At 51.7% G+C, this 14,006-nt stretch overlaps 1 long non-coding RNA gene across 1 annotated transcript in view; it reads right to left on the reverse strand.

Annotated features, from left to right (window-relative positions):
• Positions 1 to 14,006, reverse strand: part of LOC138265225 (uncharacterized) — a 57,589-nt gene that overhangs the window by 31,473 nt on the left and 12,110 nt on the right. The window contains exon 2 of the long non-coding RNA XR_011199315.1: positions 9,554 to 9,601. This is a non-coding gene — a long non-coding RNA (uncharacterized lncRNA). The remainder of the gene's footprint in view (positions 1 to 9,553; positions 9,602 to 14,006) is intronic.

Consider the following 14,006-nt stretch of genomic DNA (forward strand, 5'->3'; position numbering starts at 1 on the left):
GGACCAGGGCAGAGGAACGCTACAATGAGGCCCATGGGCGAACTAGGAGGGTGATCGAGCGGACCTTCGGCCTCCTGAAGGGCAGGTTCAGGTGCCTCCATATGACAGGTGGATCCCTATTCTACTCACCAAAGAAGGTGTGCCAGATCATCGTGGCCTGCTGTATGCTTCACAACTTGGCTTTGCGACGACAGATGCCTTTTCTGCAGGAGGATGGTCCAGATGACGATGTTGTGGCAGCTGTGGAGCCTGTGGACAGTGATGAGGAGAAGGCAGAGGAAGAAGACATGCAGAACAGGGACTCAGTCATTCAGCAATATTTCCAGTGAAACACAGGTGAGAATACATTCCTGCCTACTACATGTACTTTTCCACTTCTACCTCTATCCTGTCTGTCGATTTCACCCAGTGTATGGTCACTGAGTTGTCACTTTCCCTTACGGTTTCACAGGTGTGGGTCCCAACGTGTGTCATCAGCTTAGATTCCTCATGGACTAGAGCTGTGTGACATAGGTATGTTGACATTACTATTTCATGAACATTTTGTCGCTGTAATTGCAAATACACTATTTCGAAATCACAGACAGACTCAAGATCTTTTGGTGCTTTAGGTGTGCTTATTTAAATACAAAATATTGGAGGGGGGAGTTAAATGGTGAGGGGTGATGGCGAAGGAGTGTCCATGGCAGAGTCCAGTCTATTAGTCTCACAGGTGCATTGCCCATTTGGGCATAGGAAGTGGAGCTGGGGCAGTTTCAATATGGACAGGGTGACAAAGTGGGAAAGTGGGATGACCATCAGGGTGGTCTCAATTCTTGACAGGGGTCTTGGCATCGTGCTCTGTCTTGTTCTTGGATCTCAGGGACCGTTTGCGGGGTGGTTCTCCCTCTGCAGGGGGTGGGGTGCTGGTGTGGTGGTCCTCTGGCGGAGCCTCCTGTCCACTAGCGCCGGCGGAGGTGGTGGGCAGTTCATCGTCCATGCTAGTGTCAGGGGCCCCTTGTAGTGCCACAGTGTCCCTCCTGGTGTTCAGTACTTCCTTCAGCACCCCTATGATGGTGCCCAGGGCGGAGCTGATGGTTTTGAGTTCCTCCCTGAACCCCAAATACTGTTCCTCCTGCATGTGCTGGGTCTCCTGAAACTTGGCCAGTACCGTTGCCATCGTCTCCTGGGAGTCGTGGTATTCTCCCATGATGGAGGAGAGGGCCTCATGGAGAGTGGGTTCCCTTGGCCCGTCCGCTCCCTGTCACACAGCAGCCCTCCCAGTTCCCCTGTGTTCCTGGGCCTCCGTCCCCTGGACCGTGTGCCCACTGCCATTGCCCCCAGATCCCTGTTGTTGTTGGGGTGGTGGATTATCCTGGGTTCCCTGTAGTGGTGGACACACAGCTGATTGACGTGTCCTGGGGACGGAGGTATGGGCCCGCTGGGTGGGTGCTGTGCTGGTGTTTCCAGAGAGGGGAAGGTCTGTGCTGGCCTGTGCCTCTGTGAGGGGAACCGACTGTCCCGAGGCCCACAATGGTCCAGGCTGGTCATCTAGATCCAAGGGTCCCAAGGGTAGGTCGCTCCCCCTGCCGCTGCAGCTCCACCAGCCCAGGCTCCTGAAACCTCCAAGCAAGTCCTACGAAAATACAGTAAGTACCCCCGCCCAGCCCCTCACCCTGCCCCGCGCTACTCACCTCTTTTCCTGTGCCTCTGTCTTCTGCCTTCCGCTCTCCCCTCCTACCTGTCTCCGCTCCTCCACCGTCCTTCTTCCCTTCGCTCTCTGCTCCTCTGCTCCTCTGCTGCAGCCCCCTTGCTGCGTGCTCTGCTCTTCCTCTGCCCCGCTCCTCTTCCTCACCGCGTTCTCTTCCTGCTTCTTTCTTCATCTTTGGTCTTCTTCTGTGTTCTTCATCTGTATTCTTCATCTGTGTTCTTCTTCTGTGTTCTTCTTCTGTATTCTTCATCTGTGTTCTTCTTCTGTGTATTTCATCTGTGTATCTTCCTCCTCTTCTGCACCGCGACCTGCGTGTGCTTTCTTCTTTCTTCATCTGTGTTCTTCATCTGTGTTCTTCTTTCTTCCCTGCACCCCGTCCTGCGTGTTCTATCTTCTTCCCTGGTCCTTCTTCTGTGTTCTTCATCTGTGTTCTTCGTATCCTCTGCTTTTCAGGTATCTCCTCCTCTGCCTGACTCCTCTTCCTTGACTCTTCTCTCCTCCTCTTCTTTACCCTTCTTGGCTCTTCTCTCTTCTGTTCTTCTGCTCCCGACTCCTTGCTCCTCTTCTTCTTTACCTTTCTTTCTTCTTGGCTCCTCTCTCTTCTGCTCTTCTGCTCCTGACTCCTCGCTCCTCTTCTTCTTTACCTTCGTCTTGGCTCTTCTCTCTTCTGCTCTTCGGCTCCTGACTCCTCGCTCCTCTTCTTCTTCACCTTCTTCTTGGCTCTTCTCTCTTCTGCTCTTCGGCTCCTGACTCTTCTCTCTGTCCTTCCTTACTACCCTCCACCTCTGTAACCCCCCCTCCCCTATCTTCCTATCTTTCTTCCCTACTTCCCTCCACCTTTAACCCCCCTCCCCTATCTTTTCTCCCCTCTACCTGACCCCCCCACCCTCCGCTCTCCCGCCGCCACCTCCTGCTCGCCCCGCCCCCCCCTGCTCCCATTCGTCGCCCCACTCCCGCCCCCCACCCCCAGCTGACCCCTCCCCCCTCCTCCCTCTCATGGCGCCCGCTGCGCGACAGAGTTAGCGACCCTTGACCCAAGGGTAGGTCGCTCCCCCTACCGCTGCAGCTCCACCAGCTCAGGCTCCTGAAACCTCCAAGCAAGTCCTGCGAAAATACAGTAAGTACCCCCCCGCCCAGCCCCTCGCCCTGCCCCGCGCTATTTACCTCTTTTCCTGTGCCTCTGTCTTCTGCCTTCCGCTCTCCCCTCCTACCTCTCTCCGCTCCTCCACCGTCCTTCTTCCCTTCGCTCTCTGCTCCTCTGCTCCTCTGCTGCAGCCCCCTTGCTGCGTGCTCTGCTCTTCCTCGGCCCCGCTCCTCTTCCTCACTGCGTACTCTTTCTGCTTCTTTCTTCATCTTTGGTCTTCTTCTGTGTTCTTCATCTGTGTTCTTCTTCTGTGTTCTTCTTCTGTATTCTTCATCTGTGTTCTTCTTCTGTGTATTTCATCTGTGTACCTTCCTCCTCTTCTGCACCGCGACCTGCGTGTGCTTTCTTCTTTCTTCATCTGTGTTCTTCATCTGTGTTCTTCTTTCTTCCCTGCACCCCGTCCTGCGTGTTCTCTCTTCTTCCCTGGCCCTTCTTCTGTGTTCTTCATCTATGTTCTTCGTATCCTCTGCTTCTCAGGTATCTCCTCTTCTGCCTGACTCCTCTTCCTTGACTCTTCTCTCCTCCTCTTCTTTACCCTTCTTCTTGGCTCTTCTCTCTTCTGTTCTTCTGCTCCTGACTCCTCGCTCCTCTTCTTCTTTACCTTTCTTTCTTTTTGGCTCCTCTCTCTTCTGCTCTTCTGCTCCTGACTCCTCTCTACTCTTCTTCTTTACCTTCGTCTTGGCTCTTCTCTCTTCTGCTCTTTGGCTCCTGACTCCTCGCTCCTCTTCTTCTTCACCTTCTTCTTGGCTCTTTTCTCTTCTGCTCTTCGGCTCCTGACTCTTCTCTATGTCCTTCCTTGCTCCCCTCCACCTCTGTAACCCCCCCTCCCCTATCTTCCTATCTTTCTTCCCTACTCCCCTCCACCTCTTTAACCCCCCCTCCCCTATCTTCCTATCTTTCTTCCCTACTCCCCTCCACCTCTGTAACCCCCCCTCCCCTATCTTCCTATCTTTCTTCCCTACTCCCCTCCACCTCTGTAACCCCCCTCCCCTATCTTCCTTCCCTACTCCCCTCCACCTTTAACCCCCCTCCCCTATCTTTTCTCCCCTCTACCTGACCCCACCACCCTCCGCTTTCCCGCCGCCACCTCCTGCTCGCCCCCGCCCCCCTGCTCCCATTCGTCGCCCCTCACCCCCAGCTGACTCCCCCCCCCTTATGGCAGCCGCTGGCGCGCCAAAGGCAAGCCCGTCTGCGCCCGTCCGCGCCCGTCCGCGCCTGGACCGCGCCCAGCGCCACGACCCCTGGCCCCCAGCACTCCCAAACCATGCAGCACCGCTACGACCCCATCACCCTCCACGCCCTCAACCCGGGGCGCTCCAGCACCTGCTTCCAAGCCAACCCGAAACGTACCCACGGACCCTTCGTATGTCACTCCTGCAAACTCACCTTCCACCACGAAACCACCACGCCCGCCAGCCCACGCGCCAACAACTACCTCAAATGCATCCTGATCAACGCACGCTCCGTCCACAAGCACGCCGTTGAACTTTGGGACCTCCTGGACTCCACCGCACCGGACGTTGCCTTCATCACTGAGACCTGGATGAACGCCTCCTCTGCCCCCGACATCGCCATAGCCATCCCCGACGGCTACAAGATTTCCAGGAGAGACCGCACCAACCAAGTAGCGGGAGGAATCGCCATCGTCTTCAAGGACTCCATCAACGTCACCACCTCCACCGAAGACACCCCCCTCGCCGCCGAACACCTGCACTTCCAGATCCACACTGACCCCAGGACCACCCTCAGAGGAACTCTCATCTACCGACCCCCTGGACCACGCGCCCTCTTCAGCGACTCTATCACTGACTTCATCTCCCCGCACGCCCTTGCCTCGCCGGACTACATCCTCCTCGGTGACCTCAACTTCCACCTGGAACAGAACAACGACCCCAACACCACCGCCCTGCTCGCCAACCTCGGTCTCAAGCAACTGGTGAACACTCCCACCCACATCGCCGGACACACGCTCGACCCCATCTTCTCCGCCAGCAACCACGTATCCTTCAGCCACTCCTCCACTATACACTGGACCAACCACAGATGTGTCCACTTCACCTTCCAACGCGAGACTCGCCACCTCCGCACTCAACCCATCCCACGCCGACAGTGGAACAAAATCCCAGCGGAACAGCTTCTCTCCACTCTCAGCGACAACCAACCCACCTTCTCCACCGACCCCAACGTTGCAGCCCTCAGCCTCACGCATTGGATCACCAACTGCGCAGACAACCTCGCTCCCCTCAGACGCCTCCCAAGACAGACCAACACCAAAAAACCTGGTTCACTGATGCCCTCAAGGAATCAAAAAAATCCTGCCGCACCCTCGAGAAACCCTGGCGCCAGGACCACACCGCAGATAACATGACTGCCCTCAAGAACGCTACCCGCAACCACCACCGACTGATCCGCGCCGCCAAAAGAAATTCCTTCACAGACAGACTGGACAAAAATAGTCACAACAGCAGAGAACTCTTCAACATCGTCAAAGAGCTCTCCAACCCTAACGCCAACGCCATCACGCCCTCACAAGACCTCTGCAACTCCCTCGCCACCTTCTTCCATCGTAAGATCACCAACCTACACGACAGCTTCGGACACCACACCCAGCCAACCACCACAGAACCTACAACCCCAGCCATCACCCTCAACGCCTGGACTCACATCAACATGGAAGAGACCAAAGCTACCATGAACTCCATCCACTCCGGTGCCCCATCAGACCCCTGCCCACACTTCATCTTCAACAAAGCCGACGACATCATCGCCCCGCATCTCCAGACCATCATCAACAGCTCTTTTTCTTCTGCCACCTTCCCCGAGAGCTGGAAACACGCCGAAGTCAACGCCCTACTGAAGAAACCTACGGCGGACCCAAGCGACCTGAAGAACTTCCGCCCCATCTCGCTCCTCCCCTTCCCTGCCAAAGTCATAGAGAAGGCCGTCAACAAGCAACTTACCAACTTCCTTGAAGACAACAACCTACTCGACCCCTCTCAGTCCGGATTCCGAGCCAATCACAGCACAGAAACCGCCCTCATCTCAGTCACAGACGACATCAGAACCCTGATGGACAACGGAGAAACAGTCGCCCTCATCCTCCTCGACCTCTCGGCTGCCTTCGACACCGTCTGCCACCGCACCCTAATAACCCGCCTCCGCTCCACGGGGATCCAAGGACAGGCCCTGGACTGGATCAGCTCCTTCCTCTCCAACCGCTCCCAAAGAGTCTACCTCCCACCTTTCCGCTCAGAACCCACCGAGATCATCTGCGGCGTCCCACAAGGCTCCTCGCTCAGCCCGACTCTCTTCAATGTCTACATGAGCCCCCTCGCCGACATCGTACGCAAACACAGCATCATCATCACCTCCTACGCCGACGACACTCAGCTGATACTTTCCCTCACCAAGGACCCCACCAGGGCCAAGACCAACCTGCAAGATGGAATGAAAGACGTTGCAGATTGGATGAAACTCAGCCGTCTGAAACTGAACTCAGACAAAACGGAAGTCCTCATCCTCGGAAACACCCCGACTTCCTGGGACGACTCCTGGTGGCCCACGGCCCTTGGCACCGCACCAACCCCCTCAGACCACGCACGCAACCTCGGCTTCATCCTGGACCCACTTCTCACCTTGACCAAACAAGTCAACGCCGTATCATCCTCCTGCTTCCTCACCCTCCGCATGCTCCGAAAGATCTTCCGTTGGATCCCCGCTGACACCAGAAAGACTGTGACCCACGCCCTCGTCACGAGCCGCCTGGACTACGGCAACACCCTATATGCAGGAACCACCGCTAAACTCCAGAAACGTCTGCAACGAATTCAAAATGCCTCCGCCCGCCTCATCCTCGACATACCCCGCAACAGCCACATCTCCGCCCACCTGAGACACCTGCACTGGCTTCCCGTCAACAAAAGGATCACCTTCCGACTCCTCACCCACGCACACAAAGCCCTCCACAACAAGGGACCCGAATACCTCAACCGCCGCCTCAGTTTCTACACACCCACCCGTCAACTTCGCTCCGCCAACCTCGCTCTCGCCGCCGTCCCTCGCATCCGCCGCACCACGGCGGGTGGGAGGTCCTTCTCCTACCTGGCAGCCAAGACATGGAATTCCCTCCCCACCAACCTCAGGACCACCCAGGACCACTCCGCATTCTGGAGGCAAATCAAGACCTAGCTCTTCGAGCAGCAGTAACCCCATCCCCCTAGCGCCTTGAGACCCGCACGGGTGAGTAGCGCGCTTTATAAATGTTTATGATTTGATTTGATTTAGATCCAGGTGGACAGAGCTGCTGTCATCACTGTGGGCCTCTTCTGTGGGTGGAGTGGAGATGTCTGGACCCTCCTGTCTTGTGACGTTGGGTAGTGGTCCTGCAGGGGTGTAAAGGCATGATTATTGCATCTGTGTGTGTCATGGTGTGCAATGGGTGGGTAACCATGTACCCCAGTGCTGGCATTCCTGTGTGGGGGCTTGCGTGATGATGGTTTAGGGGGGTGTATGGGTATGTGCAGTGGGCATGCTTTAGTGATGGGTGTCCATGGGTTGGTGTTGCATGCAGGGCTTGGTGTTGGGATGTGTGGTTTGTGATATAGGTACATTTGTGAGGAGCTGGAGTGATAGGGGTGGGAGCGAGGGTGGGGGTATGTGATAGCATGCAGGTAGGGTGGGGGATATGGTAGTTAAAGGTTTGACTTACCAGAGACCATTCCTCCACCGACTCCTGCGAGGCCCTCAGGATGCAGAATCGCCAAGACCTGCTCCTCCCATGTTGTTAGTTGTGGGGGAGGAGGTGGGGGTCCGCCGCCAGTCCGCTGAACCGCCTGGTGGTGCCTTGAGACCACGGAACGCACCTTCCCCCGTAGGTCGTTCCACCTCTTCCTGATGCCCTCCCGATTTCTTGGGTATTGTCCCACTGCGTTGACCCTGTCGACTATTCTTCGCCATAGCTCCATCTTCCTTGCAATTGAGGTGTGCTGCACCTGTGATCCAAATAGCTGTGGCTCTACCCGGACGATTTCCTCCACCATGACCCTGAGCTCCTCCTCCGAGAACCTGGGGTGATGTGTGGGGTGGTGTGTGTGGTGATAAGTGTGGTGATATGTAGTGGTGTGTGGTGTTTTGTGCGTGGAAGTTGTGTGGGTGATGGTGTTGTGTGCCTGTGGATGCTAGTTTGTGGATGGTGGTGTCTCTCTCTGGCCTTCTCTCTGTAATAGTGGTCGTAGGGGTTTGTGGGTGATGTGGGTGTCTGTTTTATATTCTATTGGGTGTGTGGGAGTGGTGTGTGTATGTGTATTAGGTGTGTGTATTTCGAATTGTCCAATGTGGTGGTGTTTTGGAGATGTGTGTGTATTTTGAGCGCGGCGGTGTGTACCGCCAATGGAATACCGCGGTTGAAAGACCGCCGTGTGGATTCGTGTATTGTGATAGTGTGGGCGCATTTCTGTTGCCGTGATGGTGGAGGTTTGGTTTTCGCCAGTTTATCACCGACCTTCGGTGTGGCGGACTTGTATGGGTGTCTGAATTTTGTCAGATTCCGAGATGTGGGTCATAATAGCTGTGGCGGAATTTCGCGGCCGCGGAGGTGTGTTGGCGGTCTTCTGCACAGCGGTAAGCGGCTTTTACCGCCAATGTTGTAATGATCCCCTTTGTATTCTAAAACTGATACTAATCCTCATGTGGCTGTGTGACAGGCCGACGCTACCTCGGTCGGACCCGTCGTACCCCGGGGGCATCAACACAAGGGAAACACCTGACCCGGAAGTCCTCCAGGCGGAGACCAATCAAGTTCTGTTTCCGGGTGATGGCAGGCAGAAATAGCCACTCTGCACCGTCACCTGGATAAAAAGGGAGGAGAAGGATGAAACAGGGGAGAACGACGCGGGAACTGGCGTAAAAGACCTCGGTGGAGCGGCAAAAAGAAAAGAGAGCAAGAACTACGACGGAAGCATTCCTGACAGCAGCCATGGGGAGACCAGCAACGTGGACCTCGGAATCAGCACCAGTATGGCGGGACATCGCAGTGGCCCGGGAGGCACTAAACCCGAACTCCAGCCATGCCCAGGGAAGAGGGTGGCCATTGCAGGTGTGTGAGTAACACATACCAGAAATAGGGAGGTGGAGGGGACAAAGGAAGAGGAAGGGTGGGAGTAAGGACAGTACTATTGAAGGTTCAGCTACGTTTATTTTGTTGTTTTGGTTTTTGTGCTTGCTTATTTCCTTTTTGTTACATTAATGTCCCAGAAGTGGCGTTTTTATGTTCAGTCCGTTAAGTTGTTAATTAGGAATCCAATGACATAAGTCCCAGAAAAGGTGGCTTAAAGGCAGTTCAGGAACACACAAGCACAGTGCGACATTGAGGAAGTAAGGTATAAGATTTGTCCTACACCCGGTATACAGAAAGAAAAAGGCAAGATCAAGAGAGACAGGTCAAGAGAAAGAAGGAGACGCAGAAAGTAGACAGAAAGAAAAGGAAAAGAAACACCCATACAGAGAAGGCCGCAATACTCACGGAAGAAAGCAGGAAAAGTGAAAGTGAGTAAGAGAGAGAGAGGACTCAAGAAAAGAAAGGGAAAACAGAAGGGGAAAAGAAAACAGAAGAGGAAGACATGACTCAAACCAGACAGAGAGCATACAGTAGAAAGAGAGAAAGAAAGGAAACAGAGCTAAGAATAGGAAGACAAAAGACAAATATATAGTAGACCACTTACCACTGTCTGTTTTCTTTCTCTTTCCACATGCGCCTCCTGTGAGCCCACCTGCAAAGAGAATACAGCGAGAGGAGAATAAGAAGAGTAGTGGCCGAATACACTCATAAATCCAGAATCACCTTGAAAACTCTTAACAATAATAAAATCTACGTATCATCTGACCACGGGCTACTTGTCATCATTGCACCACCCTATTACAGGCTGATTTTGAAAAATTGGTGCAATCCCTTGCTAAAGAGTACGACTATACTGCACAACCCAACCCCAAAACCAGTACTCAAGGAGATTCTAATTTTTTTCTCCTCCTCCCAGGAGCCAGCTCACAAAGAGGATTCTGTTCCTCCCAAGCACCAGAAGAACTCTCATCATACTCAGGTGCCCCCCCTAAAGTCCTCATGTTCGACGCTGAGGATATTATTTATCCTAGGTTATCTCTATGGACCCCTCCGACTGAGGCGGCAGTATCTGTTCAAACCCACATATGACAGGACTTTGAAAAAGATGTTAGATCTCCGCTATGGTCTGAATGCCCCAGACTGGATTTCTCTACTAAGGTCACGGAGACCACTGAGATTGACCCTGCACTAGCCATCTACCTTAAAACAATTTCAAAAGATCCTAGGAAAGGCATTGATTGCGCTTGGCGTGGGTGCCAGGATAAGCTATTGGACTTTTCTAGTCCTCTCACTAAAATTCTGGAGCTGGGATTCCACAACAAGGAATCTGGGGACCCCATCGGTCCCAACATTCTTGTAGGCTGGGCCCAACAAGCTTTGTGTTTCCTGGTAAACTTCAACTGTGCTATTTCCAGTGAAGGATGGTCCTCTATCCTTTTTAAGGTGGACCCCAAGCTGACCGATCTTGCCACTTCAGAGTTGGGGCCTTTGGCTCAAGGTCTTCTGTTGGTTCTCCTTTCCTTAAGAAATTGTCCAAATTTGCTGCAACATATGTGAATCTTGATAAGGCTCAGGGCTCCATCAGGAAGGTACTTTGCCCACTTTTTGGCAGGGCTGGACGATTTTGAGGGCGAGCCTTCGGCTGCAGCTTTCACCAAGGTCCTCAAAGAGGTTACTATCAGCAGTATAGGGGAGGTTATCAGGATTCCTCTTCCTCCTCCACCTTCTATCCTTCCTGGGCAAGGACAGGTTGCAGCCGTTTCCGGAGAGGAAAACCTAGAGGCTCCCAAACCTCTTATGAGGACTCCAGTACTACAGGTGAGCCTAATTCCTATATCAGAATTGATTTTGGGGAGCAGAACCGGGTTGTTACTCAGGACCGCTGGGTTCTGGATTCCATACAGGGTTACAAGTTGTTGGAGTTCTACGATTCTCCGGTTCCGGGCGTTCCTCCCCCCGAGATGTAATTTTCCCTACGCGATCAGGAAGTCATCTTCTTAGATGTGGCCACTCTCCTGGTCAAAGATGCCATAGAGGAACCTCATCCTCGCGGCTTCCCCAGCCCTATTTTCCCAGTGGAGAAGAAGGGCGGCGGATCCCATCTGGTCCTCAATCTGAAGGACTACAACAGATGGATCGTCTACCGCCATTTCAAGATGGAGGGCATCCATTTGTTACGCAACATCTTATGAGAAAAAGACTGGATGGTCCGAATAGATCTGAAAGATGCCTATTTGACCATTCCTATATTACCACTTCATTGATGTTTTCTGCAATTTCTTTGGCAGGTTCTGCCTGTCATCGGCCCCTTGGTGCTTCTAGCTCCTTCCCAGGGAATGGAATTTCTGGGGTTTCAGGTGAATTCCATCCTGACCCAATTAATTCTTCCCCGGCTCAAGATCCGCAACATCAAGAAGGAACTGAGATCAATATTCTGCAAACAGACGGTATCTTTGAGATGCATAGCCCGCATGATGGGTCTGCTTTCTTCCTCGATACAGGCCATCTCCCCAGGGTCCCTCCAGTAGCGGGCCCTTTAACGCTTAAAGATCTCACATTTCCAGAAGTGCCTCAGTTATTCAGACCTGATTCCCCTATCTACAGAAGCAAGGACAAAGATCCACTGGTGGCTGGAGCACATAGATGCCTGGAATGGAAAAGCGATTTTTGGATCCTCTCCAGAGATTGTGATTGAGTCTGATGCCAGCCGTTGGGGCTGGGGAGCCCGATGTGAACAAATATCCATGGGAGGCTGATGGTTCAGGGCGGAACTGAACTTTAATATCAATTGCTTGGAACTTTTGGGGCAGGCTCCTTCGCGATCCAGAGTCTCTCTCTGGAAAAAACGGATTGTTACATCCTCCTTTGGATGGGCTACTTCTCCTCAGTGAGGTATATCAACAGACTGGGTGGGATGCCTTCAACATCAAATATCCGTGGTAGCGAAATATCTCCCGGTTCAGAACAATTCTGTGGCGGACTGGCAGTCTCGCAACCTGAGGGATTTCAGCGATTGGAGACTGCACCTGAGAGTCATCTATTCTCTCCTACGTCATTGGGGTCCTTTCTCAATAGATCTTTTTGCCTCCCGTCTCAACCGGCAGTTACGGCAGTTTTTCAGCTGGCATCCGGATCCGGAAGCATTAGCAACCAATGTTTTTTTCTTCAGGATTGGTCTTCGTTCCTGGATTACGCATTCCCTCCATTCATGAGGATCCCCAGGGTCTTGGCTCAAGTTTGTCGCCAGAGAGCAAAGCTGATTCTTGTGGCTCCCCTTTGGAGAGTGCAGACTTGGTTTCTGGTGGTCCTGGAAATCAGTTTGCCTCTCCAGTCCTTCTTCCATTGCCTTAGTACCTACTTGTGGATCCCTTGGGCCTTCCTCATCCTCTGGTTCAGTCCGAACGCCTCTCTCTGCTAGCTTGGAGAATTTCAGGGAGAGATGGAGTCTCCCAGGCCTTTTGCGAGAATCTAATGACTTTATCTCCAAGGCCTGGTCAGTGGGTACCCACTAGCCTCATGCCTCTGCTTGAAAACGCTGGGGTAATTGGTGCCGTGCATGGGGTGCTGATCGTTCTTCAGCAGATAGTTCTTTGATGATCCTTTTTTTTACTCCCCTGGCTTGTTCTGGCATGGCCTATAGATCAGTGAACAATTTCAGGTTGGCTATATCAGCTGGTCATTTAGCTATTGACGGCAAGTCTGTGGGCGAGCTCCTTCTTGTGTGTAAGCTCTTAAGAGGGATTTGTTTGAGCAATCTCCTCTACCAAAGTATTCTTCCCTATGAGACGTCAATATAGTTTTACGTTTTTTGGAATCTTGGCCTGCGAATAAATATCCTTCTAGGAAACAGCTTTCAGCTAAACTTACCATGCTGCTGTGCCTAGTTTCTTGTAAGCAGGTTTCCGATGTACGGGCTCTAGACTTGGCAGGGAGAGTGTTTTCTCCTAAAGGAGTGACTTTTCTATTTCTTGTTGTACCAAATGTCCTTGTAGGATGGTTTTGTATTCTAGTTTTCCAGATAATTCTAAACTATGTGTTGTTTAATGTTTAAAAACAGACCAGGTGAGTACTGCTGAGTTTCGTTCTGACATGGGTGGTCGGTTGTTGATTATCACACCCTATTCTCAGTTATTTTCTTCATTCATTAATAATGATTTGTTCTGATGTTTTACTCCATGGTAATATGACGTGTGGTGTTAATCACTTTATTGATGTTGTATATGAGTGTTTTCTTTTCTTCCCACCCTATTGTATATGTGGATGTGGTGACACATTTGGCAGAACAGTTTATTGCTTTGGTATTATCTCTTCCTTAGGAAACGATGACAAGTGAACCTGGTTCTTTCCTTCTGGTGTAATCGGAGGATTCTCATCCTTCTCCTCATCGCTAGCTGTCAGTGTTGGTCCAGCCTTTGTTGGTGTTACGCTCCCGTTGGAGTTCATCCTTCTGGTTTGGACCCGTCATTTCAGGATTCAGAGACTGTTTACTTGGTATCAGACTTATGCAAAGAAAGAGGAGGCATTATGTCTCTCACAGATTATATAGGGCTGGGCTGTATGGTTGGTCATGTGATATTAACATGTTTATGAGATATGTAGTGTTTTCAAACTTTTGTTCTGATTGGCTGCTGTGAATATTAAAGCATAGAAAGAAAAGCATAATTCTCGCCTCCATGTCTTTAATAGAATTGAAAAATTGAAAAATTGAAAAATTATTGACACTGATGGAGCAGATATGCTAATTAAAGAAATTACTAATGATTAATGTGTGTTTATTAATGAGAAAAATGCATAGAGAAATAAATTTTAGAAAATAATGTGCACATTTGAAAATATGCTCTCGGAGAGTGGTCACCATGTGTACTAACAGATGCAAAATAATAGAAAAATCTATAAGAAAATGTACTAATATGTCATAACGAAAGGTATAACATATGTTTTATGTTAATTCATATTCTTAAATTAGCTGGACTAAAAGGCCTGGTTTCATTGGGCCTTTCTTGCTCATAACGTGGAGACTCCGAATGCCTTGCAAGGACTGGTAACTGCAAGGACTG

Source organism: Pleurodeles waltl, chromosome 11, assembly GCF_031143425.1.
Source record: "Pleurodeles waltl isolate 20211129_DDA chromosome 11, aPleWal1.hap1.20221129, whole genome shotgun sequence".
NCBI lineage: Eukaryota > Metazoa > Chordata > Amphibia > Caudata > Salamandridae > Pleurodeles > Pleurodeles waltl.